This window comes from Lissotriton helveticus, chromosome 9, assembly GCF_964261635.1.
Source record: "Lissotriton helveticus chromosome 9, aLisHel1.1, whole genome shotgun sequence".
NCBI lineage: Eukaryota > Metazoa > Chordata > Amphibia > Caudata > Salamandridae > Lissotriton > Lissotriton helveticus.
Window position 1 is genome coordinate 879,153,917 of NC_136070.1, and position 20,171 is coordinate 879,174,087.

Genomic DNA, 20,171 nt, shown 5'->3' on the forward strand with positions numbered 1-20,171 from the left:
CGCGCTGGAGCTTGGTGAATGCCGCTGTGACTGCTGATACCTTGAGCTCCGCTTTGCTGTGCGTGGAGGCAGAGCCCGTGTTGGAAGAAAAGGACGTTGTTGGCGCTACTGTCTTAAAGCGCTACTGGGCAGTGCTGTAATCGTTACTCCTGTGCAGCGTTTCAACTTTTTGTGCAGCGTTTGAACTCCACTGCTCGCGTTTCCCGCTTCGCGGGAAACACTCGTATTAGTTGGCTGGTCGGCGGTGCACGAGGCTCAGTCTCGAGGTAATGCGCGAGGCACTCTGTCACTAGCAGGTTTGGTTGGAGGGTGAAAATGCACGAGAAAACTCTTGCGATGATGCAGGTGCTCATGCTGCACGAGACACTCCTGTGTGTCCTGGATAGTAACAGCTATGGGAGGTGCGCACTGGAAATGCCTACTGACGAAGAAAAGGGGTAAAAAGAAATATAAGTTCACCCACTGCAGATCCTGAGGTGCAACAGAAGAATGGCTCCGGTTTTGATAGAAGAGTGGGTCCGGTTCTGACAACTGCTCAGATGGTTACAGTCCGAAAACAGGTAAGCGCAAAAGCAGCAGCTGTGCAGAAACACTTCAGCTGAAAGCAGGAGAAGGCGAGAGCAAGAGTAGGAAAATAAAGATAGCTCCGATCACTTCAACTGTCCGATAGCTTCAACTGCTTTACATGAATCTTTTCAAATGTACAAACAGCTTCTCTTAAAGGGTAAACTGTAGAGAAATTGACAGTCTTGTATATTTCAATAAGAAATATAATTACTTTAGGAAAGTAGAGCTTGATAGAAGGAAATTCCAGTTGAAGAAAAATGTGCAGGATGATGAACTCCCTCATAGAATTAATCTTGAAAATATTGGATGCAGATGAAAAATTTTAAATTGAAGAGATGTGGGTTCTGCTGTGTAGTCAAAATCGTCGCCAAATTTCTGTTGTAAACTACTCCACAGCAAGGGTTCATAAAGAGTAGTTTATTAGATAACAGACTACACAGCTGATCATCTGCTTGGCACATCCATGTCCAGAGTCAGTTGGCTCTCTCAGTTGAAGCATAACATTTTATGTGGAACCTAATACATGACATCACAGACCTGATGACAAGAATGACCCAGAGAGAATGCCGCTGTGACTGCTGATACCTTGAGCTCCGCTTTGCTGTGCGTGGAGGCAGAGCCCGTGTTGGAAGAAAAGGACGTTGTTGGCGCTACTGTCTTAAAGCGCTACTGGGCAGTGCTGTAATCGTTACTCCTGTGCAGCGTTTCAACTTTTTGTGCAGCGTTTGAACTCCACTGCTCGCGTTTCCCGCTTCGCGGGAAACACTCGTATTAGTTGGCTGGTCGGCGGACTGTGAATTAAGACAGACTCCAAGATCCACAAATCATCTGGCCCTGGAGCACCGCCCCGCCACGCCCCCCTCACCTGGCGATAATTGGGCAGTAGGCGCGCTGGAGCTTGGTGAATGCCGCTGTGACTGCTGATACCTTGAGCTCCGCTTTGCTGTGCGTGGAGGCAGAGCCCGTGTTGGAAGAAAAGGACGTTGTTGGCGCTACTGTCTTAAAGCGCTACTGGGCAGTGCTGTAATCGTTACTCCTGTGCAGCGTTTCAACTTTTTGTGCAGCGTTTGAACTCCACTGCTCGCGTTTCCGGCTTCGCTGGAAACACTCGTATTAGTTGGCTGGTCGGCGGACTGTGAATTAAGACAGACTCCAAGATCCACAAATCATCTGGCCCTGGAGCACCGCCCCGCCACGCCCCCCTCACCTGGCGATAATTGGGCAGTAGGAACGCACATCGCGGGACGCGCGCGGGCGACGCCGGGCTAAGCCCGGGCAAAGGGCGGGCCCTCTGTGGCCCTCAGTGGCCGAGGTAGGCCGGGCTGGGCCCTGGTATTTTTTATTGTTACTCCATTTTGCTTTTGATTGCTGCCTATCCTATTATACTCTACTGGTATGCAAATACGCAGATAGGATTATAGTCACAAAGTACGTTCTCTGCTTGTTCGAGCCTTGTGTTCACCCCCTGTGAATTCATATTATATTAAATTGTGTTTTATATTCAAGACTGGGAATCCAGCTGTAGGACCAGATTCTTTTCCGGTATTATGGAGGCAAAGAAACTACGTTCCGGGAAAGTTGTAATGGAGAAACCTGGTACAATTCCCGGACCTATTCATTTGAGGAAAAAGCACATCAATAGTGATATTATGAAAGGTCAGATGCAACTGGTACAAATCTGGGAAAAAAGCCTGAATAAATCCCTAGAAGCTTCCATGAAATCTGACACTGACCAATTACCAAAGTTGGAACTTTTCTCTAATATGGAGGGAGACTGTCAGTTTGATCCTATGTTGGAAACAAAAAGGTCTCAGAGTCAGTCAAGGGAGGTAAACCTCCTTACATGTTCAGTAAATGTGGCTGACACTGATCCTTTGTTAATAACATCGCAAACTTTGGACCACAATACCATCAAGGGAAATGATAATTTGGAAGAAGATAAGGGTGATGTTTCAATAGCTACCAGTATTGATCTGGAACTCTGCGGTCGATATGTGGACAAGACATCTTTGTCTCATCTTGCGGTTAATAAAACTCCAATTGGAGAAACGCCTTCTGGATTGCTACTATATAGCAGCACTCCCTCTATTAAATCCACAGATAACCTCTCTACGCAGAGTGATGTGCAATCTCCGCAACTTAACCTATCGGGGATTTGCGCTTTTACATCATCCAGCTACCCAAAAAATGACAAACCCATCTCTGAGTCACTCATAGCCCTTGAGCAAATTCTGTCTTCCATATTACTTTTAATGGGTAAATTTGCTGTGAACTCCGACTGTATTTTGTCTTCGGTTACTGAGATATTGCAGGCACTGCTGGCACAAAATGTTAAAAATGTTGAGAATGTGATTACTCCTCCTATTACCTCTATTAATCCTGATCCTGTTGTCCAAAAAGTTGTTGATAACACTACTGATGTGAGGGGAAATGCCCCTTTGGTATTGTCTATAGAGGTGGATATCCATAAACCCCCTAATCGATCTTCCTCATTTCCCTTGCTACAGAGAAAAGAACCAATGTTGACTGAGCAGGAAGATAATGTGGTTGAAGAGTCTCAAATGGGGGGTAATGATCTTTTTCCCATTTTTATACAAGATAAAAAGGAGCCAGAAGGTTCCTTGGGGACTATGAGAGCTGCTAAAGTAAAAACAAGAGGGAAAAACAGGAAACAGATACGTAAATATAAAAAGAAAAGACCCAGGCAAATTATTTTTCAAAAACACATAACATCTGAAATGCCTGATTCTATTGAAAATGGTTACAACCCACTACCAGATATCCCCGGTAAGGAGGAAGTTGTAGGTATCACAAATGATGAATGTGGGAGTACCCCGGCTGAAGCAACCATGAGGGGGGTAGTTCCATGTCCTAAGGTAAACGCTCCTGATCCCCAATCTATAAGTACCGAAGATATTACAAATACGCCGATAGTAGCAAGGGTATTTAATCCATCTGCACCCATTTTTCGGCCACAGACTGAAGTAGTTAGGAATTCAATGTCTCAATCAGCAAAAAGCCCTATTTTAAATGTGGATACTTTGTCATTGGATTTTCTCCCACTATTTGATTCAGATCTAAAAATGAATAGATCCTGGCTACTTAACTGCTTTAAAGAGATAGAAAGCTTAAAGTTAGTTTTAACAAATGATATTGATTTAGTTCTCCCAATAAGATCCATAAATGGGCAACGAACAAGGGTAAAGTTTTACTCTAAAATAATTGCCAATTTAGTTCTTCAACAAGCGGAAGCTTTTCAATGTAGAGGAATTGACGTGCTACCTTTTGTTAATAATATTTTGTGTTTATCCTCCAGCGAAAGAAATACAAAGCTGGCCTCTGGTCAGGATGATTTTCCTATGTGCAATAAAGATCTAAAAATTTGGGTCTCCAGAGGTAAACGAATGGTCTCTCAGGTATTTCCATTACCTGATAGCACAGACATTCCTCTAACTGAAGACAATTCGATGTGGAACTGGTTACCAGGAGTTCTCTCTAATACTATTTCGAGAAACCCACGACCATTTTCGCATCTTTAACACTCATTTAAAAATTGTCTCTTGGAATGCCGCTGGTTTGTCTAATTGCCCCGAGAAATTTGATTTTCTACTCTCTTTGAATGCAGATGTGATATGTATCCAGGAAACATGGTGTAAAAATCTCCTATATGGAGGGAATGATTACTTCGTCTTGGAGGCTCCTGCGACTCCCTCTAAAAAAGGCCACGCTAAAGGAGGAATTGCTTGTTTGTTATCAAATGCATTACAATGGCAATTCTCCCACTATAAGGACGAAAGTAATCTATTCCAATCCATAACCATTTCTAATCTGGACTCCGCTGCTCAACGGTCCTCGTTTATAATATTAAATGCCTATATTCCTCCGGAAGATAACTTCACTATAGTTTTAAAACGTATGTTTTCCTATGTAAAACAACTAATAGAGGTGGATCACCCCCCATACTTACTATTGGTGGGGGATCTAAATTGTAAAGTGTCTAACTCTTCTTTAGACATGTTTAGAAATAAAGCTAAGGAAGAAGCATATAACATACCTCAAGCACTCCTGCCTACTAAAATAAAAACCAATAAAAGAGGCAAGATTCTCCTTGGGGAACTTAGTTCCCTAGAGGGAATTATCATAAATGGCAGGATGCCTTCAGACACTCCCGCTAACTATACACATGGATCCATTAGGGGTGAATCTATTTTGGACTATGTAATAACGGACTTTGATACGTTCTCCTTTCTCAAAGATTTGGTGATCTCTCATTCCCCCTTGAGTGATCATAAAATTATTAATATAACTGTCTCATTAATTCCCCCTGAAACTAGCCTTTGGTCCTTAAAGAATAGAGGTTTCTCTATTAAGTGTAACTCAGATAGATGTTATTGGGGATTTGCTAATAGCAAGGATGTACAAAATATCCTTACCCAACTTCTATTGGAGTTTGATTACTGGCAAGGTAGGGAATTCCTTTTTCTTGAAAACCTCCTTAAAAAAGTCACCGCAACGGCTAGGACTATAGGAAATCCCAAAAAGAAACATTTCTCTCCTAGTCCCCTATTAATATTAAATAAGGAGATAAATAAACTCGTCAGGAAACAATACCTTAATAGATCGGGGGAAAATGAGTATCAGTTAGCTTTATTAAAAAGAAGGAGGGTAAGATTGAGATCCAAGATAAAAAGTGAAAAAGAAGATACTTTATGGATCAAGTTAAGAGAGGCTTCAACTTGTAAAAATTCTAGAGATTTCTGGTCCATAATAAGGCAAGGATGTGGCTCTATAACAACGTCCACTCCTATAGTTATTACAGAAGATATCTGGACCCAATTTGTGTCCACCTTATATGCGCCCAATGGTGCAGGGGGGGACCCATGGGTCCCAGGTCCAAATAGTGACTATAAAATGGAACTCCCTACTGAGCAATCCATAGCTACCGTAATAAAGAGCATGCGCTCTTCCGGGGCTATGGGTCCTGATGAATTGCCCATGTCTATAATCAAGCAAGATGTTACCATTTGGAGTAGGATTCTTCTTCCAGTATTTCTGGCGTGCTTTAAATCACGAACAGTCCCCGACTCTTGGCGGGGAAGTATCCTAATCCCCAATTTTTAAAAAAGGTGATCGGGACATCCCCTCTAATTATCGTCTAATAGCCTTATTAGACTCAATAGGAAAAATGTTTGCTAAGATTTTATTAATGTTAATAATGGAATGGGCAAATTTAAATAATATTTTACCTATGGAACAGACAGGATTTCGAAAAGAGCATGGAACCTTAGATAATCTAACATTACTACAGGTAATTATGGACAAATATGCTCGTGTCCGAGGTGGTGGCGTATACGTAGCATTTATAGATTTCTCCACGGCGTTTGACAAGGTGGACCGTCCAACGCTGTGGAGAAAGTTGGCGGCATTGGGTATGCCAGGATACCTACTTGATCTAGTTAAGTCTTTACATTCGAACACATGGTGTAAGGTGTTACAAGGCGGTGAGAGGGGTCTTTCTCAATCTATCCCCTCTCTGAACGGATGAAAACAAGGGTGTATACTGGCACCCATATTGTTTTCCTTGTATACGGCCGATTTACCAACTTCTGTTGCAGTTTGTGAGGGATTAGCCCCGACAATTGGAGGGACAGCTATATCGATTCTAATGTATGCGGACGATATACTTGTTTTAGATCTGACCCCGAAAGGTCTCTCTAATCGTCTTCACGCATTGAATCAATTTGCTGAAGCACATTATATGAAAATTAATAGTTCTAAAAGTAAAATCATGTGCATCTTCGGAAAGAAGAAATGCAGGTCTAGTAGCAATAATTGGACAATTAGCGGACAAAAACTTGAGGTGGTTAAAACCTATATGTTTTTAGGCAAAATAATATCTGCTAATCTTGGTGAGAAGCCTCACATCGAACATAATTCTCGTAAAGCGGTGGCCCATGGAATGGGATTATGTTCTTTGTATAAAGCTACCGGGAAGAGGCATTTCTCCCTATGTTTGGATGTATTTAGAGCGAAAATTCCTGCAACCCTCCTTTATGGAATGGAATTAGTGGAGTTGAAACACTGGGGTTTCATGCAAAAAATGGAAGGAAAGGTACTAAGAAAAATCTCTTCATTTAATACAGCTTGTTCTACATCTTCATGCAGGCTGGAATTCGGACTTCGAAGTTGTTGGGCTCAGGGGTTGGCTGCCCTTGTGAGATGGGTAGCCTGTTTGGCCAGAGGTAAACCGGGCACCTTACGTGAAATTTAAAAAAAGGAACTATTGGGCAACTTTAATGAGTTCTCGCAGCTGGTAAAAAACTTTAGAAAAGCGGTATCGCTGCTTGAACTGGATGAAAGCACGTTATTTTTACTTTCTCCATTAGAGTTAAAATTGAAACTAAAAAGTATGTCTTGGGCACTTTGTTTCAAGTCAGATATACTTGCCCAACCGAAGCAAAAAGAAAGGGAAGCCCTGGTTCCAACATATACACCAAAATTAGCCCAACAATATCTTATTTGGAATATTCCTCATGGTGTCCGTAGATTATGGTACATTTTACGTCATAATTTGCTTCCACTTAATTCGCTTTTAGCAAAATGGTATGGGGTTTCTTCACTATGCAATTTTTGTAATAATGCTGTACAGGATCTTAACCATGTATTGCTTATCTGTCAGGTATTGCGCCCCTTGCGCCAAAAATGGTTAAAACCAATCTGTTTACAATTGGGAATTGTGAATGTAAAAATGTTCTTCCTTGCACTTTATTGCCCCCCTAACGAAATGTTCTGTTCCAGAATTTTTAAATATTTTAAAGAGATTTGAGATATTTATTAATGAATTTCAGGGAGATGTTGATGATTGCTTTACTTGCAGATAAGTAGTGGCTATTCTTTTTGTCGTATGATGTTACTTATGTATTATTTGTATGTTAAATATGTGTGTATTTTTATGTGGCCCTCATCGAGAGCCAAATCATAATAAAATTTGACTTTGACTTTGACTTTGACCCAGAGAGATAGTTAGTGCAGTGTAACATCCATGGGAGACAACTTATACAGTGTAACATTGAATATAGAATATAACAAAATCCTTAACCTTCAGGACCAGGCTTTGAAAACTGAAACCCTAACAATGCTGTAGAATTACTAAGAAATGTTATTGTACAGGTTATGCAAGCTGATAATTTGTCATCCTTAGGACAAGACTTTGGAAATTGAAAACTCTAACAATAATGTAGAATGTGGAAATGTTATGAATTATTAAGAAATTTTAATTGTACAGGCCATGAGCTTCATTAGAAGTACATGAACATCATTGATCTTAACTACTGAGAATGTAAAGCCTAAAATGAGAAATCTTGTTTTAAAAGTACGTACATATTTTATTGCTCTCTTTTATTCATGCGAAATATTGTTAAGGTTTTAATGAACTAAACAATAAACATTATCATTATCATATCATTATCACTGGGCAGTCAAAGTTATGACCAGTTTTACATTGAGAAGAGGGATACCAAACACTGTTTTGTAATGATTCATATTAAATCATAACTCACCTGCTCCAGGTAAAAAAAACAATTTTCAATTTAAAACAAGACATCTTAGTCTACCTTTCAAGAGTCTGTGGATCCATTGTTTGCAAGAGCCGGGTCCATAATGTGATGGTCTTTTCCGGCATAGTGCACAGCGGAGCCCCTGTTTTATGCTCCTGCATTGTGTAAAAAGAACACGATATTTCTCTGAGTTACTGCTTTATATTCAGATATCACAGCTCGGAAACAGAAAGAGGTAAACCATGCTCAGTCTTTCTGAGCAGTACTATCTGAAAATAAAGCACTAACTGAGAAATGTTGGGTTAAATAAATTCATGATACGGCCTCTGGGTGTCCACATGCACAGATCACAGATTCACTGTCAAAACATTACCTCAGAGTCTGCCTTTAATCATCAAATTCACAGGTACTTATAAAGAAAGATTTTTTAATACTGTGCGACTCCATGGTTGAGTCTTCAGTATGCTTAAATATATGTTTTATTAAACTCTGTGATATGCTGGTTTGATCATACTTTTTATACCTGAAACCCACACATATTACACCCACACGGTTACATTTGGGAAACTTGATAACTTCACTCGTTCTTTGCTTTTCAGGGAACAGATGTGTACCCCATGCTGACTACTGTTCTTCGGGACCCCACACAATTTAAAGACCCATCCAACTTCAATCCAGGACACTTTCTGGATGAGAATGGCTGTTTCCAAAAACATAAGGCATTTGTGCCCTTCTCTATAGGTAAGAACCATTTTATTTTTTAACAGCATGAGACATTGGAAAGTAGAAATCCCAAACGTTCATTTTATTTATTATAAAATATTTATTTAATATTTAGTGATGATATGTATCACACTGAAGCAGTTAAACACATCCACCTCTAAGTGCTTGGAATGAAGTAGGGAGATGCTTGCAACCTGATGCAGTGTCTGAAAAAGAGATAGGCCAGGCCTAGAAATGGGCAATAAAATGACCGTAGAGATAATGTTAATCTCAGATAGTTTCAAGTTTAGCATGTGATACTGATGGCTGCTTTACCTTTGCTGGTGGTGTTTGGGGACCCCACTTGCCCAGACAGCAAATATTTGCTGGTCCTGCTTTTGAGTTAGGCAGGGTTTTATCTAGGAGCACTCTGTAGGCGATGCAGAGGGATTTAAATTGTGTACATGCTTTTGCAGTCAACCGCTGTATTTCTCTCAGTGCATTGCTAGTTGGATCAAGTGGTTTCAAATTAATGCTGCCTTTTGTTAGAAAATGTTTGGAGCTTGCTGTCCCCTGTGATTGGCAGACCAAGAAAAAGGGTGCTTCAGTAGTCTAGTTTCTACAGACTTATGAGCTTGATGGAACATATATCTTCATGATACGTAGATGTACATAGATGTAGAGCAAAGAAGAGTAAAACGATACTTACCTATAATTACTTATATCCACAATATTATGGTTGTTAATATACTGACTATGATATTCTAGTAACACAATGTTTTTTTGATATGTTGACATACAACCAAACCAATTTATTTGAATCAGTCTTATCAGAAAGTTTGTACTCAAACCAGACTTCTAGAGCTGATAGAGGTTGTAACCCACAGGATTCAGAACACAGAAGTGGCAGACTTGCTGGCTGGTGGAGACCAATTTGTAAGATCACCATCTTTTGGACTTTATGGGTGATGATAGTTGAGGTTGCTGGGGTCTAGGAAACCGAGGAGCATGGGTAATCCTGGTAACATATACTGCCTGAAGTCCGTGAGACCTCAAGCCCCAAATATCAGTTCATGCCCACTAAATTCTAATTCCTAGAAGCCTGCACATCTCCTGAGGCGGAAGCCGGGAGAAGAGACTGATAGCGCGAAAACTGACTATTTTAAATTGTGTTTATTGTGATTACTGTGTGTTTTAAAAAAGCCCTATTCTGTTGCCACTTTGCACAACCACGCCCAGCGGACTCTAGCGCTGACGTGGACAGACTCACCGATTGCCGCCATTCGCTCGGCACCTCGAGGCCACGCCCATCTCCCTAGGCCACGCCCCCTGCTCCGTGTATTTTAGGCGCGCTGATCACTAGCGCGACCTAGAAGCCTGAACATCTCCTGAGGCGGAAGCCGGGAGAAGAGACTGATAGCGCGAAAACTGACTATTTTAAATTGTGTTTATTGTGATTACTGTGTGTTTTAAAAAAGCCCTATTCTGTTGCCACTTTGCACAACCACGCCCAGCGGACTCTAGCGCTGACGTGGACAGACTCACCGATTGCCGCCATTCGCTCGGCACCTCGAGGCCACGCCCATCTCCCTAGGCCACGCCCCCTGCTCCGTGTATTTTAGGCGCGCTGATAACTAGCGCGACCTAGAAGCCTGCACATCTCCTGAGGCGGAAGCCGGGAGAAGAGACTGATAGCGCGAAAACTGACTATTTTAAATTGTGTTTATTGTGATTACTGTGTGTTTAAAAAAGCCCTATTCTGTTGCCACTTTGCACAACCACGCCCAGCGGACTCTAGCGCTGACGTGGACAGACTCACCGATTGCCGCCATTCGCTCGGCACCTCGAGGCCACGCCCATCTCCCTAGGCCACGCCCCTTTGCACATCATTCATGTGCACTTCCCGACCGCGCAGCGGACGAGCGCAGCGGGCGCGCCAATTGCGCGCCGAAGGCGCGCCTAAGGCAAGCCCGTCTGCGCCCGTCCGCGCCGGCTCCGTGCCTCGGCCCGGCCATGCTGCCACTTCTCCGGCCACCCAGACACTTACCTGGTCCAAATCACAACTCATGGACATAGGTAAGTTATCTTGTTCTTCCCCCTCGCCTTGCTGCTTTCCCCTACCCACCCCCTTCTCACATAAATGCCCTAACTGCCCTTTCTTACTCCACCCCATCTGGACCTGCCCACGCAAACCAGCCGACCCCATCCCCAACCCCCTCCCTTCCAAAACTTACTCCATGGGGCTAGTAAACTGCCGCTCACTACCAGGCCACGCCAACGACATCTGGCTGCTACTATCCTCGTCACCCTGGGACATAGTTTTCCTAACTGAGACCTGGATTAAAGACAGTTCCAACCCTGACATCGCTCTAGCTATCCCATCGGGCTACAGATTCTCTGGATTTAGCCGCGAAGGCTCTAAACCAGGAGGGGGAATAGGAGTAATTCTAAAGAATCACTTAAAAATTACCACCAGGAAAATCACTAACGCCAAACCTATGGAAGCTCTATACTTCTCTATCATAGACTCCTCCACTGCCGTCTCCTCAGGGATCCTGGTCTATGTTCCCCCTAACTCTCCCCAATCTGCTATTCAAGAGTTATTAGCTACTACAGCAGATCTATCCCTCAAACACTCTGATTTCATCGCCCTGGGAGACTTCAACCATCATGTAGACGTCAACAGCTGCAATCGCGCAGCCCTTCTCCTGGACTCAATGCAAAATCTTAATCTATTACAAAGGGTATCTGGCCCGACTCATGTCGCTGGACATACTCTTGACCTCATTTTCTCTAACCATGAGAAACTTACAACCTCTCCCCCTTTACCCCTGACATGGTCTGACCACTACTTAGTACCTTTTCAGATCTCCCCACCCCAAATTGTTAAACACAACGCCGCCAAAAGAACTCATGGCAGAAAGTGGCACAAACTCTCTCTTACAGCCTTAGAACAAATATATGCCTCGACTCACAGCCCTCTTCTGGAGGACCTAGACACCGCTGTGTGCACTCTAAATAATGACCTCACTTCTGCAATAGAAAAAATAGCCCCAATGCGTCCTCTCACCTCCAATAGGCAAAAACCTTCTGCCCCCTGGTTCACACAAGAACTCAGGATACATAGAAGCAAGTGTAAGAAACTTGAACGTCTCGGGAGACAGAGCTATGACCCTGCACCCAAGGCACTCTACAAACAAGGCCTTAAAGAGTTTCGTAAACTCAAACAACACTCTATGAGCACGTACTTCTCTGATACCATTGCCAAAGCTAAGAATTCCACCAGGACACTCTTCAATATAGTCAAAGACTTTACACAGCCCAATGCCCTCGTTGCCCCTATCCCCTTGTCGCAAACATTATGCGACAGTCTCTCAAATTTCTTTGAAGAGAAAATTATCAACATTGCAACCACCATCCAACAAAATGGCAAGGTCATCACCAAAAGTCCCGACACGAACCACAATCACAAACTGGCCTTTACAGCATTCCAACTTCTCACTAAGGAACAAGCTACGAAATTATTTCTGGACTGCAAGTCGGGCTCTCCTCTAGACCCTGCTCCAGCCTCAATCCTGAATGACATTGCTCCTTTAATTATCGACTCCCTTCTCGAAATCTGGAATTCCTCCCTTTCCACCAGTGTGGTCCCTGCTGCCTGGAAACATGCGCTCCTTATCCCTATCCAAAAGAAAATGGGGATGGACCCTCTTTGTCTGAGTAACTACCGTCCGATTTCACTTCTGCCCAAACCCGCCAAAGTACTAGAGAAAGCAGTCCAGCTCCAACTTTCGGACTATCTGGAATCTAACACCCTGTTTCATGACACCCAGTCAGGCTTCAGACCGGACTTTAGTACCGAGTCTGCACTACTCGAAGTCTCTGAGTCAATTAGAGAATGCACGGACAGGGGAGAGGAGGCCATGCTGGTACTCCTTGACCTGTCCGCTGCATTCGACACCATCTCACACGACACACTAATGACTCGCCTGCAAGAGACAGGGATTGGCGGCCCTCCCCTCCTGTGGATAAAATCTTTTTTAAATAACAGAACCCAACAAGTGATGCTAGGATCGTTTCTCTCTGACAAAAAACCACTGACCTGGGGAGTCCCACAGGGCTCTGCCCTGAGCCCTCTCCTCTTCAATGTTTACCTTAAACCTCTAGCAAAAATTGTGGAATCATGTGGAGTCAAGGTGACTTTTTACGCCGACGACACACAACTGGTGTTCTCCTTTAAAGACCATGATGAAAAATCATTTGACAACTTCCGCAACTGCATGGTAAAAATTGCCTTATGGATGGCCGAGAACAACTTAAAACTCAACACTGATAAGACGGAAGTCTTATTCTTTAATCAAAAATCTCCTCTACCCCCCAATATCTGGTGGCCATCCGAACTAAACCCTCCCCCTGTGCCGGTCCCAGCGGCCCGAAACCTAGGATTCCAATTCGACACTGCTCTCTCCTGCAAAACCCAAATCAGTAAAGTAACCTCTGCCTGCTTTGGAAAGCTACGCATGTTAAAAAAAATCATTCCCCATCTACCACTTGACTCCCGGAAAACAGTAGTCCATGCCCTGATAACCTCCCACCTGGACTACGCAAATAGCCTGTATTTGGGGGCACCTGCCTATCTCATCAACCAGTTACAGAGAGTGCAGAATGCAGCAGCCAGATTATTCAACAACATTCCTTTTCGACACTCCATCTCCCCCCACCTTATCAAACTTCACTGGCTTCCAATAAAAATGCGTATACAATTCAAAGCCCTGACCCTGGCCTTCAGAGCCCTCAATGACCGTGGTCCTGCATACCTCCGACGCAGACTGAGACTCTCTCATTCACAGCGTAACCTCAGATCTAACAACCTACGTCTAATCACTACCCCCCGTTTCCGCCTCACACGCACGGGTGGAAGGGCCTTCGCCGTTGTCACCTCTAAACTCTGGAATCAGTTACCCACAGAGTTAAGATTCGCCTCCTCAGAACCCCTTTTCCGAAAAAAATTAAAGACCTGGTTCTTCTCCCAGATCTAAACTCTCGTTCCTCCCCCATTCCTTCCTCTGAGATAAGGTCTTCAGCGCCGGGACACCTCCGTCGGAGGTAGCTGTGCGCTCTATAAAACACTAAAATAAAAAAACCTCCCCCCATTTAGGCACAGACACTCATCAGGTAGGAGTAGGGCAAGCAAACAAGGCCAACTCAAATTCAAATCAATCTTTAGTCAGATTATTATAATCCATAAAATACATAAATCATTTTAAAAGTGCAATAGGTATGTACAGCGACCACAAAAGAACAGATAAGTATTGTAACCAGCCAAGAAGTAATTCATTAAAAGCACAATGCGTAACTTAAAGAGTAATATACACACTGTTCTCAGTAAAAGTACAAGATGTAAGAACTTTAAATACTCTGAACATTTGTAGTTATCATATCTTCATAAAACAATTATTAGATTAAAATGAGCAGAAACCAGTCTTCATCAAGTTAAGTTAGATAATACTATAAATGTACAGAAAACTCATACTCAAAATAAACAGCCCTTACTAATGTTACTGGTCTTGTTCATATAATAATTGTCATACACTGTTAGTGTTTTTCTTTTAATGATAAAACTCGTAATAAAGGCTGAAACTGCACAGCAAATATTGACAGTTGCAAGGGTACTCAGGAAATAACAAGTCTCTTCATAGAATATATATATTTGACCTAAAAACAGTGGTGAAATAAAATGTTTTCTGATATCAGAGTAAGACTTACAGAAGAGGATAAAATGCAGCGTAGACTGATTTGATTTCCCATCACATGGGCACTTTGGTAATTGTTTGGACCAGGCATCTCTTTTCGAAATTTCAACTTGTTGGTGCAGAATGCCCATCCTTAACCTGGTAAGATAGAATTTCTTTTGCGCATCCCATCACCTGTGTCAAGTATAATGGCAGCCCTTGACATAAGGGCCCGTCCAAATTTTGGGATACAGTAGGTTTATTTGTCTCATAAAATTTCCTTATTATGTCACTTTTGTGTGCAAATCAATTTTAAGTAAGTTTTGCTATACTGTAAGGTACTGGCTGGGCTTTTAATTAAAAACATTCTCATCATCTTCCGTTAATACATATCATACATGTGCCAAGCAAGGAATCTTATCATAATGGCTTAAAACTAAGCAATCATTAATAATTCTCAGGTAAATTTAGTGCCAGCCTTACTCCAGTTGTTATGACACACCACTAGTGTACAGATATGTATTGTATCCTCAAGGAAATTAATACTCTGTTCCCTATGTACATTATGTGATTATGTTGATCTGGGGACAGCAAGGAGTCTACACAAGAACGTTTTTACTTGTGCTTGCAAAGTTTGACACCTACCCATACCCCACAAAGTTGCCCCATATGTTGCCATTGAAATACACTTGCTCTCGGATGGCTTTAACATTCCATGTATATGCTTATTGGCACTTATTGTGGCACATCAAAAAGTGCCTTGATTGGCTTTTTAAGTTTGAGTTTGGCTAGACCTATATGCCTAAGGTACATTCTCCCTCTGATCCTATCTCACATGAGCCTTTAAAGAAGCATACATCTGGGATAAAAGTATACAATATCTTCTGGAGCAGCGATTTCCACCAGTGTTTTCAGAGTTTATTATGATTCATAAGGTCAGACACACTGCTAAGTTCTGCAAAGCATATGGCCCTGCTTGGCTACCGTATATATTTTTTGACCAGAAGGTGGAGATTTTACTTGTGTGCCTATGTCGTTTTTTAAAATCATATTGAGAGTCTGTTAGGACATGGTTTTCAATCATCCACGATTTTAGCCTCTCGAAAACAATCCTCCCTAATACTTTAGCTGAAGAATCGAGGAGAGATATTGACGATTTCACTTAGGATTTCCCCGCCTCCCCTTTTAAAAGTGGGGATTAATATTGAATCAGTCCAGCAAGGGGGAATAGAGCCTTGTGTCTCAACATTAAACACCTGCATGAGGATGGGTTAAAAGCATCCACACGAACGCCATCAGGGCCCGCACTTTTTTAGATGATGATTTCTCAATATCGGATTCATCCTTGGTTAAGCTTATAGCCCATAATGGTACTAGATCTAAGACAGGGCAAAAATGCTTAGCAGTAAGGGCTTGTTCAGTCGGTGGATTGAATATACATTTAAAATGGTTTATCCATTCCAATGGAGATACTAAGCACTCAATCCCTGGAACAGTGGTGTCTTTAAAAAACGGGGAGTTATTTATATCCCAGAACAAAGTATTATCTCTAGTGTCTGCAGTTGTTCTAGACCAACCAATTCCTGCACTTGCTTTTAGTGTCTTAATCTCCTCTCTGTTTCTTGGAATAAGTTGTAAAACTTTGTTGAGCTTATGATGTATTTGCGTACAAGAGTGGCTGAACCATCCTAGGGCCTCATTCTTTTCCCCCCAGAGAGCCTTTTTTTAAATTTTCTGCTACAGCTGTTGTAATGTTTTAGCTATCTTTTCAGGGGTGACCCCTGGGTCGATGCAAATTTGAAAGTATTCTTAATTACTTTCTGCTACCTTCCCAAGAAGGGTTACTTCGCTTCACCCTGTCCATTTTAAACGTATCCCATTTTTCTTTTCAATATCAATATGAACTGCCATCCGGGCAAGTTTGTTTGGCCAATCAGGTAATGAGAAGCTAAGCTTTAGAAGGAAATGGCACTAAAGCTTGTAGGTTCTACATTTAATGAAGAAAAGCGGTTAGCACCGTTTATAAAGAGAAGAATATGGGGGCATATTATCAAGAAACTGTGTTACAATTATCGCCGCTTTAGTGGCAGGAAACTGCCACTAAAGCGGCAATAATGGGCTTGATAATATGCCCTTGTGAATTCCCATAGAAGCCCATGTTCTGGTGTGAACATGGGCTTCTATGGGAATTCTCAACGGCATATTTTCAAGCCCATTATCGCCGCTTTAGGGGCAGTTTCCTGCCGCTAAAGCGGCAATAATTTTAACGCCCTTCTTGATAATATGCCCCATGGTCTATAAAGGAACTACCTCTGTTTCCATAAAATATCGGTCGGGCGCTAGTCCCTCTCACATCACTTTGTTGCAACAATTCTAAATTATATTTACATAGCTGCTCATTTAAACATCATCATATCTATTGTGTGGAAAATGAGCCTGCATATTGCCTCTAACATCAACAAAAACGCAGATTCCGGTGGGTGAATAAGCACAGGGGTTAATATTAAAATCACCGGCCCAGATATATATAAAATCATTCATAAGCTCTTTGGTTAATGTTTCTAACATGCCTTCAAACTTTTTTACCACCTCATTGCAATTGCTACAAAATATGTTATTACAATAATTAATCAAAACTAACCATACATGTGTGTTATACTGTCACAATGCCAATTGAAAGTAGAGAGAGTTGGTACACCTTCCACCCATGGGCTGATGGATTAGCTGTAGATGTAATTGTAGTATAGCTATTGATTACAAATGGTTCAGGGAGCCATGTCTCCTAGAAACATACCAAATCTGTGGAGTATATATGAGTTTCTAATTCTTACTATCCAATTTATTTTTTACTCCAGACTAATCCAGGAACTGTTAGTTAGTATGCATATGGGTGTTAGCTTTGTAGTGCACTCCTGTTGCCCTGATATTTATTGAAATCACTTTACCCATGTTTTTCCCACAGTCAGTCTTGCTCCTCTAGGTTTGAAAGTGGGGCAAATCTATTAGTTGTTTTCACAGTACTTAATAGGAGGTGATTTTCACAGTAGGATGGAATGTAAGAGCCCTGTGGTTTATAAGAGGGCTCCGGTGGTTTATGAAAATCGCCCAAGAGTACTGCCATAATCCTCCCCTTGAGTCGTGGTTGTTTTTAAGATCTCAGTTAATTGTTAGGTAAGCATTAAACCACTGTCGGGTTTCAAAAATTCACTCTAATGCAATTACCATTTTTTACCTTCCGACCATGGCCTATCCAGTGTGTTCTATTCACCATGAGAATTTCAAGTTTCAGGAAATTAGCATTACACCCATGACCAGACATCCAATGGATCACCTTGTTCTATGAAGCCAATTTTCTTTATCTTGTTGTTCCAGTCTTCGAACGCCCTTTAAAACGATAATGTAGGGAATGGCATCAGGAGGCAGATCCAACGTAATAGGATCTAAAGTACACATAGCGTCTTGTTTTAAGGGATTGTAAGTTATTCCTACCTCCCCCCTTATTTGGGCAAATGCCTTAATTCTGTCCCTCTGATTGGAGTGATTGCCAATTCCTGAGTCATGATGGTTATCTATCTATTTTCGTGGGGCAGTCAGGTGGATCTGGTACAGAATTTGTACTACTTTTAGTAACATTTGGTGCTGTAATAGTAGGCAGATCTAATACTCCATTTGGTACTGCAAGGGTGGGGAGTAAATTTCAGATTGAGGCGCCTCTTCCCGCTATACCGTATACTGTATTGCCCATACTTTCAAGAATAGCTATCTTATCTTTGATCATATTAAGATGTATAAAGACTTTGCTTTCAAAACAGTCAAGTTTTGCAAGTAACTTATCTAAAAGTACTTCCATTCTATTATTGGTTGTTTTGTCCCGATTGTTCTGTGTTCCGTTACCAAACAAGGGAGTTATCATTAGTTATATGTGAATTGATATATCTCAATCTCTTCTTTGGTACAGTTCCCAGGTGAGGCTCTTTATCAGGATGTTTAGTATTTTTTTGCAGTAAATAACAAATCCTGACTATTAGAAATTTCTTGTATTTCTTAATGTTGAAATGATGCAGAGGGAATACATTTGGATGAATTTGCTGTGGTGTACGATAATTGTTTACCATCCAGGGGCAAGTTTTCCTTTCCTTGATTTTCCATGATTTCATTATCGATTGGACCATTTTCTACATGTTAGCATGCGGCCAGTCACTCTTCGGCATTAATTATTTCATTTTCTATCAGGACCACTGCATTCGTAAGGTAATTAGTAATTACATTTACAGAATTAAGTCCACTGGTTGGTTTCTCCTCAGTATTTTTAACAAGTTTTCTCTTATCCATGTAGAAGGAACAGTACAAAAGTTAAATAATTCTTATCCCCAAAAAATAAAAGGCAACCAGCTGTTACCGTACCTTAATAATGGGCATGTTGATATTTAGCAAGCGACCAAAGGGGGTGACCCGGTCCATCCTTGTACGGCCCCGGACAGGTGCAGATGGGCCCACCCTTGGCCTGGGCTTTGCCCGGGCACGGCCTGCATGCGACCTTTTGTCCTGATGGAATTTGCCACAGGTGAATTTTAGGAGAGGATTGTAGGATGTGTTGTCCCCTGCGGCAGTGGTAGTGACTGCGGGGGCTCCCCCTACACCTGGCAAACCCCTAGGCAAAATCAGGACGGTACGGGCAATGTGAGTGTAAATGGATTTTCTTCAACCACCAAACGGTTTCACACAGATCTCAAGCATACTCTTCAATAGTGGCGTAGGGTAGACTGCACATATGCAATTTACCCTAGAATTGCATACAATATGTATAAAGTCATATTTAAGTACAATTCGTGCAACACATGGCAGCAAGTAAAGTTGCTGTATTGCTTTGCATGAACAGGAGAGAGCAGACTAGTGCCATATCTAATAAAATTTGGTGCTCCTCTGTTCTTTTCCTGGCTGGCTCACTTTGGCCTGCCATGTTCCAGTGCAGAAACCCTTGCACCATAGTTCAGGCCTGTCTGCATTGTATGAAGAAAGGTTTTTGTACTGCAGCCAGTTAAAAATATGCTTTAAGGCATTTCTCACTTTATATGTGTGCTGTAGAATGCAGCACATATGCAAAGAGGAAAAAAGAGGGAAATTAAAACATTTTTCTTTGTTACGCCTGCTTCAACATGAGGCAGGATTTTTACACAAATCCCTGACTACAATTCTTTGTAGAAAGGTATTTGCACTAAAACCCATGGTTGGTTGCCTGAAAAATGCTATGCACCACCCATGGAATTCACTGTGACAAAAAGCAATGCATGGCAGTGCATTGAGCAGCTATGCTTTTCTTTATGTTATAATCCAATGCAAATTACAAATTGCTCTGGATCGTAAATTCCACCACAAGACTTTGCGTCAGTTAGTTAGCTTTATTGTATAGGTAATAAAAACCATTACAAAATCGCAGACCGGCAGTTGCGTATTCCATATTCCTTAAAATTGGTTATTAACCAACTCCGACGTTCCTGAATCAGAGCCGGGCAAATACAAATCAGATGGATAAAGTCTTGTCTTCCTGCGCCACATAGATCACATTCCTCACAATCTTGGGGTTTCCACTTTGGTAGATCAGCACTTATTGGGA

At 41.9% G+C, this 20,171-nt stretch overlaps 1 pseudogene; it reads left to right on the forward strand.

The window, feature by feature from the left end:
- Nucleotides 1–20,171, forward strand: part of LOC144783309 (cytochrome P450 2G1-like) — a 327,078-nt pseudogene that overhangs the window by 294,058 nt on the left and 12,849 nt on the right.